The following is a 12,762-nucleotide window of genomic DNA, read 5'->3' as shown; positions in this document are numbered from 1 at the left end:
GTCACAATATGAAGACGAAATGGGAAGTTCCACTTATAATCAATCACTTTCTGCTAACAAAAATTTTTTTCCAGTTCTCTTTCCACTTGAAGTTCCTAAAATGGAGAACAATTAGGATTAGTACTTGTCAACTTTTCACGATGAAAAGTATATTAAATGTAAAAATTGAGGCACACTGTTGTTAAAATTGAGGCACACAGGTGTTAGCGTGTCGTTGATAAACTGGGCTTGTAATCAATAGAGCTGTGTTTCTTACTAGTCCTTTACATTTTATTTCCACAGTAGCTTAGGAAAATGAAAATAAATAAGAATCCAGAATACAAGACTAAAAAAATGTAGGATTACCTGTAACTTCTTTTGGTGCATGATTCTTAAAACTTAAGTTTAGCCTTCAGAAGTAGAAGTTGAAGATTTGGGAAACAAATAATTATTTTATTTTCTTAACTTGAAAAGCTGAGACAGTGTAGTTCAGTTTCCCTCACACTCTGCCAGGAATCTACATTGCACAAGGAAATGAATCGCCTTGATTATGTGGACAATTCTTTTCACTGTTTGTATATTTTAATGAAAAGATTTTTTTTCTAAGCACTGTTTGCTATCCTCCCTTGCATTGCTGCCTCAGTCCCTATTTCTCTGCACTGGAAGCCCCTAGTTCAGTTCTTTAGAACTGTCATTAAATCCTCTCTGAAGGTTTGCACTAGTCTAAGAATGGCCTGACTGATCAGTTTGATTGCGCTCTGCTAGCTAATTACTTGACTACTCTTTTAAGTAAATACCAAGGGGGGAGCTCGTTTAAAAGCACAGTCTGCTTGCAGGGTACCAACCATGTTCCCTTTGGTTGAATCTTCCTTGGGTCAAAGGAATGGGCAACAAAGGGGCTAATTCCTGGAAGGAAGGCAGCAGGATGAATCAGATCTGGCCTGGATCCCCTACTAAGCCGAAGTTGGCCACATATTAGAGCGTTTCTAAAGCGCTAACATTCACGTAGCAGAGCCTGTGCAAACTGTGTTTGCTCTCTGTCATTCTGGACAGGCCATTACGGATATTCAAAACAGTGAAAAAAGCATCTGTCTGGTACAAATAACACAGTGCCTTTGGATACATCTGCCTTCTACACCCTCACCCAGTTGGTTCAGTAAATTAGAAGCATGGCATTAACCTGACCTTGGCCATGAAAAGAGGTCCACGGTTGTGGTTGTGGTCCTAAGGACTGCCCTCCCTTTTTAGTGGTGCATTTCAAATATGCACCTAATTATTTTCATTTTATAAGCGTAAATTTTGTGCTGAGTCTAGTGCTTGGAGCTGTTACATGTGTCAGTACTGTGATTAACTCCCCAGTGTCTTCATGTGGGGATAAATTACTGCTGTGGAGGCTGGTGGCCACCAAGTGACAGCCTCAGGCTGCCTTCTTCTCAGACAGTTAACACTCCTCAACGGCATGGCTTTCTACCCTTTTATTCTTCCCCTGTTTTTTCTCCAAACAAATATTTCCACTGCATTCCCATTGTGAACTGGACTAATGGACAAAGAAAGGAGATTATTTACCTAGTGTTCCTCATTTTTGAAGATACAGGTGGAGAGATAAAGCCTTATGAGTCCAGGCATCTCTTCTACAGGAAGATGGACATTCTGATTATATTTTAGTTTCTTCTCACACCCCCGGAATTGCTGTATTTTTTAGCACTTCAGAAAATAACACAGGGACTCCCTGGTTTAATCATCAACACCAGCGTCATCTGTAGCTTGTTGGCTGCTTTCCACAGAGCTTTCCCAGTTGCACTCGCATGTGTTCTTATTAGCAACCCCCGAGGATGTTAGGTAGGTGTGATGGAGACTCATGTTTCACCAAATGCTGTTTGCATTTCTGCTTTAACACATAGCTGGATGGTGTGTCCCAGACTTCTTGTGGTCAGGTAAAGCCCGTGTGACTGTATTCTGGCCAGTGGAAAACGGGAGGATGTGATATGTGCCACTTCCAAGCCTGGTCCCTAAAAGACCCTGATCCTCTGTGCTCTCTGTCTTCCCTTTTCTGCCAAAAAGATGCAAGGCCCTGGTGTATGGCAGAACCACTAGATAGAAGTTGACCGGGTCTCTGAATGCCTGCATGGAGTAGGGACCTCATTCCAATCCCAGCGACCTTCAGTGGACAATGAAGTGCAAGAGAAATAATCCAGTGAGATTTGAGGGACCGATTGTTTGGGCAGTTAGCTTATACTGACTAATACAGTATAATTGGAATCATCTGTCTTCAGTAATGAGCTTGTGGGCACAGAAAAGCTATGTGACTTACTCAAAGGCACAAAAATTAGTGAGGCCAGCTGAAATTTACCCAGTGCTTAGTCAGTGAGGCACTGTGCTGAATGATTTATGCATATATCATTTAATGCTCACAAGAAACCCATGAGGAGGGTACTACACTTAGTAGGCCCAGTTTACAGATGAGCAAACTGATATTTGGTTAAGGAATGTGGAGGAGGAATGTGGAGTCTTTCTTAAAAGACTACACAGCATCTGGGGATGGTGGTGTGAAGGGTCCCACAGTGTAAGTGGCTGCTGGTTGAGGCATCCTTACCATCTTGGTTAGGCGTGACCTTGACTGAGTTTGCTGCTGCCAGCCGTCCTGTTGACTCCTCGTGTGACTGATTGTTTTCCAATAAATTATTTTCCTGCTTAAATTGACCATACTCAGTTTCTATTGCTTGCGAATAATAACCCCACACAGCACAGAGAGGTTGAGTAAATTACAGATCACAGTAGTGATAAATGGCAAAGATTTTAATCTAGGTCTGTCTGATCCCCAAACCTCTATCCCTAACCTCTATATTTCTTAGCCCAAACTGGAACTCCAGCCATATGACTCTTTGTGTTCTTTTTCTCCCCCTCAATATCATTGGCCTTGGGATAAAGAAAGTCTGGCTTCAAGGTCATAGTAGGTAAGTTAAGTTGCCTAAGCCTTAGCAAAAAGGAGTTTTTACTAAGTTGGTTCCTTTGCAGTTTAAGTAATATAGTAATCCATACAAACAAAATATCTGGCACATATTAAAAACAATAGTTACTATTATTACATACAGTTATGTTGCCCAAGTTTATTTCTAATGATTATATGATTAGTTGTGCATAAAATGTTTAGAGGGCATAATAATAAGTTGAGTATATATTACTTTTTTTTTTTTTTTTTTTTTTTTTTTTGTGGTACGCGGGCCTCTCATTGTCGTGGCCTCTCCCGTTGCAGAGCACAGGCTCCGGACGCGCAGGCTCAGCGGCCATGGCTCACGGGCCCAGCCGCTCCACGGCATGTGGGATCTTCCCAGACGGGGGCACGAACACGTGTCCCCTGCATCGGCCAGCGGACTCTCAACCACTGCGCCACCAGGGAAGCCCGGCACTAGCAGTTTTTGCAGGACAGGGTCCCAGTGGTACCCTGGATAAGCTGATGCCGGGTCAAGGGACCCCATAGCTATAGATAGTATCTGGTAGGACAAGCTGAGTCCTTATGCCTGTCGAAGAACAGCTTCTTTCCTCACAAAGATGCTTGTTCTTTTTCTTTCCATTTTTTACTGGAAATGTTCCCCTCCTGGTCCTCCTCCCCTCTGCAAGGTCCCCACATTGGCTCCCTGCTTCCAGGCGGGTTTGCATTCATTTCTCCCAAATAAATGTGCTTCAATTCTTCTTATAAACATCTCAAAATTTAAAAATTGGAAACTTATTTTGGAAGAAAACCAGATGAATTCTGTGTCTGGGTAATATTCACTAATATCACCTCAATAGCTAGACTGTGATTACAGCCAATATTAGGTATATACCCTTGAGAAATTATCTAATTAAGTTAATCAATATAAGTAGGCAATAAAAATCATCTCTTTGGGGGCTTCCCTGGTGGCCCAGTGGTTGAGAGTCCGCCTGCCGATGTAGGGGACGTGAGTTCGTGCCCCGGTTCGGGAAGATCCCACATGCCGCGGAGCGGCTGGGCCCGTGAGCCATGGCCGCTGAGCCTGCACGTCCGGAGCCTGTGCTCCGCAACGGGAGAGGCCATGACAGTGAGAGGCCTGCGTACCGCAAAAAAAAAAAAAAAAAAAAATTATCTCTTTGAAAGTAATTCTTTCCTTTTCATCAAGGGAAGGGAAGGAGATTGCCTAAATTATCTGAATTAGTACCTTAATTCTCTTTTTGTGATTATATACACAACTAGTCTTTTGATATTTGGGGCTAGGCCCAGGCAAAAATAAGTTCTTTCAAAGTAATATAGGGGGCTTCCCTGGTGGCGCAGTGGTTGAGAGTCCGCCGGCCGATGCAGGGGACGCGGGTTCGTGTTACTGCTAGTGCTAGCACAATGCGTGGCACATCCAGAGTAGAGTGAGTGTTCAGAACTTACCCTCTTGACCTTTGTCATCCATACACATTTCACTCTGCATCTGGTCTCACAGCAGTCTCTTCGCTTCCAGTACCTATATGCATATAGATACGCATCCAACCTAAAGAGACATACACAGAAGTTGCTGCCCTCATCCCACCAATGAACACATCCCTGCATGCATCCTCAGACACAGATCTCTCCAGTTGACCCAGAACATGGAAAAACATGTTTTCATTCTTCCCTGAGCAAGGTACTTTACCTGGTGTACTCCTTGTGCTTGAATTGACCAGCCACAGACATTTCTTCCTTTCAATCTGCCATTCATTCATCCATTCAACAAGTACTTGTGTAAAAGGCTGGGTTAACCTCTGACTGCATCCTTTGAACAAAATAAACAGTTCCTGCCCTCGCACAGCTTGCTGTGTAATGGGGGAAAGCTTACTGTCCAGAAAGGAAAACAGACATTCAAATAAGCACACACACTTCGATATTTACAACTTGGGATCAATGCTATGAAAGAAAAGAAAGGACAGCCTTCATTTAGATTTGAGAGCAGGAATGGCCATTCTGAAGAGGTTGTATCTTCTAACCAGGGTATTGTTTGTTTCCCTCCAAAATGGCTCTCTAGGTAACAACAGGTTATCTTCCATTCCAAGTACAGGAAGCTTTAAGCATATTTTGGCTCAGAGCTTCACATCCACTCTGTCTGATGCCTCAGAGAAGACAGGTGCGCGTCCTACAGGCCAATATCTAGAACAGAGAAGGTTTCTGAGAATTCAGACAACAGATCTTAAAGAAATTAGGAGCTGAATAACCCGAGTGAGGTGCATTGAAGTAAAGGAAATCATCAAAGTTTGAAAAGAGGAAGCTATGACCAGAGAGAATCTGCTACTTGGCTGTGAACTCCTGAAACAGAGGTTCAAAGCTCTTAACTGGGGAGGGCGAGGTGGGAGGAGAAATGAAGCAGGATTGCTTTCTGAGGATAATACGAACTTCACTGTCTGTTGAAGTTCAAGCCAAAATTAGTCTCAGGCCTGGCCTGCTCCTTGCATTTCAAGTTAGTAAGTATTGGTCACAAAGGAAACTAAAAGTATAATTAAAACTTTGCTGTAGTTTAAGAAGGCCTAAAGGTATGAAAGTCACATTCAATGAATAAGGCTGTTCGTTTTATAGGAAAACAAAAAGCTACAGTGCTTGATCTAACAAGAAATGAGATTTGATTGTATAAACAGCAATTTAAAAAATAAATTTATTTATTTATGGCTGCATTGGGTCTTCGTTGCTGCGTGCGGGCTTTCTCTAGTTTTGGTGAGTGGGGGCTACTCTTCGTTGTGCGTGGGCTTCTCATTGCAGTGACTTGTCTTGTGGAGCACGGGCTCTAGGTGCATGGGCTTCAGTAGTTGTGGCTCGTGGGCTCAGTAGTTGTGGCTCGTGCGCTGTAGAGCACAGGCTCGGTAGCTCCGCAGCATGCGGGATCTTCCTGGACCAGGGTTCGAACCCATGTCCTCTGCATTGGCAGGCAAATTCTTAACCACTGCACCACCAGGCAAGCCCAGCAGCAATTTTTTTAATATGACTTTCTGATGTCAAGTTGTTTTGTGTATCTTCCTATGAAATAATAGATTATATATTAAAAGAGCTATAAAATTTGCCTAAGACATTTCTGCAGTAAGATTCATTCATTTAATGTAACAGAAGAAAAGCAAGTACATTTTTGAAAATTGAAGTATAGTTGACATACAATTTTATGTTAGTTTCAGGTATACAACAGTGATTTGACATTTGCATACATTATGAAATGTTGACAGACATATTAACCATCTGTCTCCATACAGAGTTATTACAATATTATTGACCATATTCCTTATGCTGTATATTACATCCTGTGGCTTATTTGTTTTCTAACTGGAGGTTTGTATTTCATAATCCTCTTCACCTATTTCTCCCCACCACTCCCGTCCCCTCTGGCAACCATCCATTTGTTCTCTCTCTCTCTGAGTCTGTGTTTGTTTTGTTTGTTTGTTTGTTTTGCTTTTTAGATTCCATATATAAACGAGATCATACTTCGCTTTTCTCTTTCTTTCTTTCTGATTTATTTCATTTAGCGTAATACCCTCTAGATCCATTTTGATTGTCACAAATGGCAATATTTCATTTTTGTTATTGCTGAGTAATATTCCATTTTGTGTGTGTGTGTGTATATATGCATATATATATTGCACATCTTTTATCTGTTCATCTATCGTTGGACACTTAAGTTGAAAAAGCAAGTACATTTTGAAGATATTGAATGTGAGCACTGAGAATTGAATACGAATTCTTTTTCTCTCAATTGCGAATTAGTGTAAAAGTGTCAGTTGCTAAGAAGTAAAAATTTTGTGAAATTTTAGTAGCTGAAAGAACAGCATACACTTCTCAAAACTGTCCTGTTGTGTTAATGATTTGTCTTCATCTCTGATCCTATTACACTAATGCTGCAGGGATTTTAAAAGATCCGCTGACAGTCTAAATTGTCTGAAGTGTAATTCACTCTAAACTATATAAATTGAATTTAAGCTTTCATAGCAGTCACTTCTTACTGAGTGTTCTACCTATGGATTAAACTTTTTCTTATAGCCAAACAAACTGTCAAAAGAAAAAGTATTATTTAGTTTTGTTTTCCTTTTCCTGGCTGGCATCCCATTTAAAATTTTGTTTTCCAAATTGAACATTAAAAAAAAATGCCACAAAGGAATAGAAATAAAATATATCTTCCTCTTGAGGAAGAGGCCATCCTCTAGGTGAGGTTTTGCCTGGACTCACATAATTTTGGAGATCCTGTTTACAGACTCCTTTAGGTTCTTATATGTTGCACAGTCACTTGGACTTGAAGGTGTGGTGCTAGAAGTGTCCATTTTATGAAGTGTTCGTAAGTCCGTGATTATCAAAGCAAGTCCAAAGGTCTCTCTTTTTGGCCCAGATGACAGACCAGTCAGCTTTAAACCCCAAATCAAATATTTTAACCCTCGCCAAGAACTGGCCTTAGGAAAGACTAAAAAATACAGTTAAAAAAATTCAGTACATTCTATTTATTAAAGATTTTCTCTTGCTATTTTTTTTAACATCTTTATTGGAGTATAATTGCTTTACAACGTTGTGTTAGTTTCTGCTGTATAACAAAGTGAATCAGCTATATGTATACATATATCCCTATATCCCCTCCCTCTTGCGTCTCCCTGCCACCCTCCCTATCCCACTCCTCTAGGTGGTCACAAAGCACCGAGCTGCTCTCCTGTGCCATGCAGCTGCTTCCCACTAGCTATCTATTTTACATTTAGTAGTGTATATATGTCAATGCTACTCTCTCACTTCGTCCCAGCTTACCCTTCCCCCTTACCGTGTCCACAAGTCCATTCTCTACGTCTGCGTCTTTATTCCTGTCCTGTCCCTAGGTTCATCAGAACCCTTTTTTTTTTTTTAGATTCCATAAATATGTGTTAGCATATGGTATTTGTTTTTCTCTTCCTCACTTCACTCTGTATGACAGACTCTATGTCCACTCATCTACAAATAGTTCAATTTCATTTCTTTTTATGGCTGAATAATATTCCTTGTATATATGTGCCACATCTTCTTTATCCATTCATCTGTCAATGGACACTTAGGTTGCTTCCACGTCCTGACTATTGTAAATAGTGCTGCAATGAACATTGTGGTACATGTCTCTTTTTGAATTACGGTTTTCTCAGGGTATATGCCCATAGTGGGATTGCTAGGTCATATGGTAGTTCTATTTTTAGTTTTTTAAGGAACCTCCAAACCATTCTCCATAGTGGCTGTATCAATTTACATTCCCACCAACAGTGCAGGAGGGTTCCCTTTTCTCCACACCCTTCCAGCATTTATTGTTTGTAGATTTTTTGATGATGGCCATTCTGACCAGTGTGAGGTGATACCTCATTGTAGTTCTGATTTGCATTTCTCTAATGATTAGTGATGTTGAGCATCCTTTCATGTGTTTGTTGGCAATCTGTATATCTTCTTTGGAGAAATGTCTAGGTCTTCTGCCCATTTTTGGAATGGGTTCTTTGTATTTTTGATATTGAGCTGCATGAGCTGCTTGTATATTTTGGAGATTAATCCTTTGTCAGTTGCTTCATTTGCAAATATTTTCTCCCATTCTGAGGGTTGTCTTTTTGTCTTGTTTATGGTTACCTTTGCTGTGCAAAAGCTTTTAAGTTTCATTAGGTCCCATTTGTTCATATTTGTTTCTATTTCCCTTTCTCTAGGAGGTGGGTCAAATAGGATGTTGCTGTGGTATATGTCATAGAGTGTTCTGCCTGTTTTCCACTAAGAGTTTTACAGTGTCTGGTCTTACATTTAGGTCTTTAATCCATTTTGAGTTTATTTTTGTGTATGGTGTTAGAGAGTGCTCTAATTTCATTCTTTTACATGTAGCTGTCCAGTTTTCCCAGCACCACTTATTGAAGAGGCTGTCTTTTCTCCATTGTATATTCTTGCCTCCTTTCTCAAAGGTAAGGTGACCATATGTACAAGGGTTTATCTCTGGGCTTTCTATCCTGTTCCATTGATCTCTGTTTCTGTGCCATTATCATACTGTCTTGATTACTGTAGCTTTGTAGTATAGTCTGAAGTCCAGGAGCCTGATTCCTCCAGATCCATTTTTCTTTCTCAAGTTTGCTTGGGCTATTCGGGGTCTTTTGTGTTTCCATACAAATTGTGAATTTTTTTGTTCTAGATCTGTAAAAAATGCCATTGGTAGTTTGATAAGGATTGCATTGAATCCGTAGCTTGCTTTGGTTAGTATAGTCATTTTCACGATGTTGATTCTTCCAATCCAAGAACATGGTATATCTCTCCATCTGTTTGTATCATCTTTAATTTCTTTCATCATTGTCTTATAGTTTTCTGCATACAGGTGTTTTGTCTCCTTAGGTAGGTTTATTCCTAGGTATTTTATTCTTTTTGTTGCAGTGGTAAGTGGGCGTGTTTCCTTAATTTCTCTTTCAGATTTTTCGTCGTTAGTATATAGGAATGCAAAAGATTTCTGTGCATTAATTTTGTACCAGCTACTTTACCAAATTCATTGATTAGCTCTAGTAGTTTTCTGGTAGCATCTTTAGGATTCTCTATGTATAGTATCATGTCATCTGCAAACAGTGATAGTTTTACTTCTTCTTTTCTGACTTGGATTCCTTTTATTTCTTTTTCTTCTCTGATTACTGTGGCTAAAACTTCCAAAACTATCTTGAATAATAGTGGTGGGAGTGGGCAACCTTGTCTTTTTCCTGATCTTAGAGGAAATGGTTTCAGTTTTTCCCCACTGAAAATGATGTTGGCTGTGGGTTTGTCATATATGGCCTTTATGATGTTGAGGTAAATTCCGTCTGTGTCTAATTTCTTTTCATCATAAGTGGGTGTTGAATTTTATCAAAAGCTTTTTCTGCATCTATTGAAATGATCATGTTTTTTTCTCCTTCAGTTTGTTAATATGGTTTGTCACATTGATTGATTTGCATATATTGAAGAATCCTTGCATTCCTGGGATAAACCCCACTTGATCATGGTGTATGATCCTTTTAATGTGCTGTTGGATTTTGTTTGCTAGTATTTTGTTGAGTATTTTTACATCTGTGTTCGTCAGTGATATGGGCCTGTAGTTTTCTTTTTTTTGACATCTTTGGTTTTGGTATCAGGATGATAGTGGCCTCGTAGAATGAGTTTGGGAGTGTTCCTTCCTCTGCAATTTTTTTGGAAGAGTTTCAGAAGGATAGGCGTTAGCTCTTCTCTAAATGGTTGATAGAAATCATCTGTGAATCCATCTGATCCTGGGATTTTGTTTGCTAGAAGATTTTTAATCAGAGTTTCAATTTAAGTGCTTGTGATTGGTCTGTTTATATTTTCTATTTCTTCCTGATTCAGTCTCAGAAGGTCGTGTTTTTCTAAGAATTTGTCCATTTCTTCCAGGTTGTCCATTTTATTGGCATATAGCTGCTTATAGTAATCTCTCAGGATCCTTTGTATTACTGTAGTGTCAGTTGTCACTTCTCCTTTTTCATTTCCAATTCTGTCGATTTGAGTCTTCTCCCTTTTCTTCTTGATGAGTCTGGCTAATGGTTTATCAATTTTGTTTATCTTCTCAAAGAACCAGATTTTACTTTTACTGATCTTTGCTATTGTTTCCTTCATTTCTTTTTCATTTATTTCTGATGTGATCTTTATGATTTCTTTCCTTCTGCTAACTTTGAGGGTTTTTTGTTCTTCTTTCTCTAATTGCTTTAGGTGTAAGGTTAGATTGTTTATTTGAGATGTTTCTTGTTTCTTGAGGCAGGATTGTATTGCTGTAAACTTCCCTCTTAGAACTGCTTTTGCTGCATCCCATAGGTTTTGGTTGCCACGTTTTCATTGTCATTTGTTTCTAGGTATTTTTTGATTTCCTCTTTGATTTCTTTAGTGATCTCTTGGCTATTTAGTAGTGTATTGTTTAGCCTCCATGTGTTTGTATTTTTTACAGACTTTTTCCTGTAATTGATATCTAGTCTCATAGCATTGTGGTCAGAAAAGATACTTGATACGATTTCAATCTTCTTAAATTTACCAAGGCTTGATTTGTGACCCAAGATATAATCTGCCCAAGATATGATCTGCGCTGAAGAATGTTCCATGAGCACTTGAGAAGAAAGTGTATTCTGTTGGTTTTGAATGGAATGTCCTGTAAATATCAGTTAAATCCATCTTGTCTAATGTGTCATTTAAAGCTTGTGTTTCCTGGGCTTCCCTGGTGGCGCAGTGGTTGAGAGTCCACCTGCCGATGCAGGGTACATGGGTTCGTGCCCCAGTCCGGGAAGATCCCACATGCCGCGGAGTGGCTGGGCCCATGAGCCATGGCTGCTGAGCCTGCGCGTCCGGAGCCTGTGATCCCCAACGGGAGAGGCCACAGCAGTGAGAGGCCCGCGTACCGCAGGAAAAAAAAAAAAAAAGCTTGTATTTCCTTATTTATTTTCATTTTGGATGATCTGTCCATTGGTGACAGTGGGGTGCTAAAGTCCCCTACTATGATTATGTTACTGTCGATTTCCCCCTTTATGGCTGTTAGCATTTGCCTTATGTACTGAAGTGCTCCTATGTTGGGTGCATAAATGTTTACCCTTGATATAAATTGTTATATCTTCCTCTTGGATTGATCCCTTTATCATTATGTAGTGTCCTTCTTTGTTTCTTATTATAGTCTTTATTTTAAAGACTATTTTGTCTGATATGAGAATTGCTACTCCAGCTTTCTTTTGATTTCCATTTGCATGGAAAATCTTTTTCCATGCCCTCACTTTCAGTCTGTATGTGTTCCTAGGTCTGAAGTGGGTCTCTTTTAGACTGCATTTGTATGTGTCTTGTTTTTGTATCCCTTCAGCCAGTCTATGTCTTTTGGTTGGAGCGTTTAATCCATTTACATTTAAAGTAATTATTGATATGTATGTTCCTATTACCATTTTCTTAATTGTTTTGGGTTTGTTATTGTAGGTCTTTTCCTTCTCTTGTGTTTCCTGCCTAGAGAAGTTCCTTTAGCATTTGTTTTAAAGCTGGTTTGGTGGTGCTGAATTCTCTTAACTTCTGATTGTCTGTAAAGGTTTTAGTTTCTCCATCGTATCAGAATGAGATCCTTGCTGGGTAGAGTAATCTTGGTTGTAGGTTTTTCCCTTTCATCACTCTAAATATGTCCTTCCATTCCCTTTTGGCTTGCAGAGCTTCTGCTGAAAGATCAGCTGTTAATCTTATGGGGATTCCCTTGTATGTTATTTGTTGCTTTTCCCTTGCTGCCTTTAATATTTTTTCTTTGTATTTAAATTTTGATAGTTTGTTAATATGTATCTTGGTGTGTTTCTTCTTGGATTTATCCTGTATGGGACTCTCTTCGCTTCCTCAACTTGATTGACTATTTCCTTTCCCATGTTAGGGAAGTTTTCAACTATAATCTCTTCAAATATTTTCTCAGACCCTTTCTTTTTCTCTTCTTCTTCTGGGACACCTATAATGTGAATGTTGGTGTGTTTAATGTTGTCCCAGAGGTCTCTGAGACCGTCCTCAAGTCTTTTCATTCTTTTTTCTTTATTCTGCTCTGTGGTAGTTAGTTCCACTATTTAATCTTGCAGGTCATTTATCCTTTCTTCTGCCTCAGGTATTCTGCTATTGATTCCTTCTAGAGTATTTTTAATTTCATTTATTGTGTTCATCATTGTTTGCTCTTTAGTTCTTCTAGATCTTTGTTAAACGTGTCTTGTATTTTTTCCATTCTATTTCCAAGATTTTGGATCATCTCTACTATCATTACTCTGAATTCTTTTTCAGGTAGACTGCCTATTTTTTTCTTCATCTGTTTGGTCTGGTAGGTTTTTACCTTGCTCCTCCATCTG

Source organism: Pseudorca crassidens, chromosome 3 (genome assembly GCF_039906515.1).
Source record: "Pseudorca crassidens isolate mPseCra1 chromosome 3, mPseCra1.hap1, whole genome shotgun sequence".
NCBI lineage: Eukaryota > Metazoa > Chordata > Mammalia > Artiodactyla > Delphinidae > Pseudorca > Pseudorca crassidens.
This window is presented reverse-complemented; position numbering follows the sequence as displayed.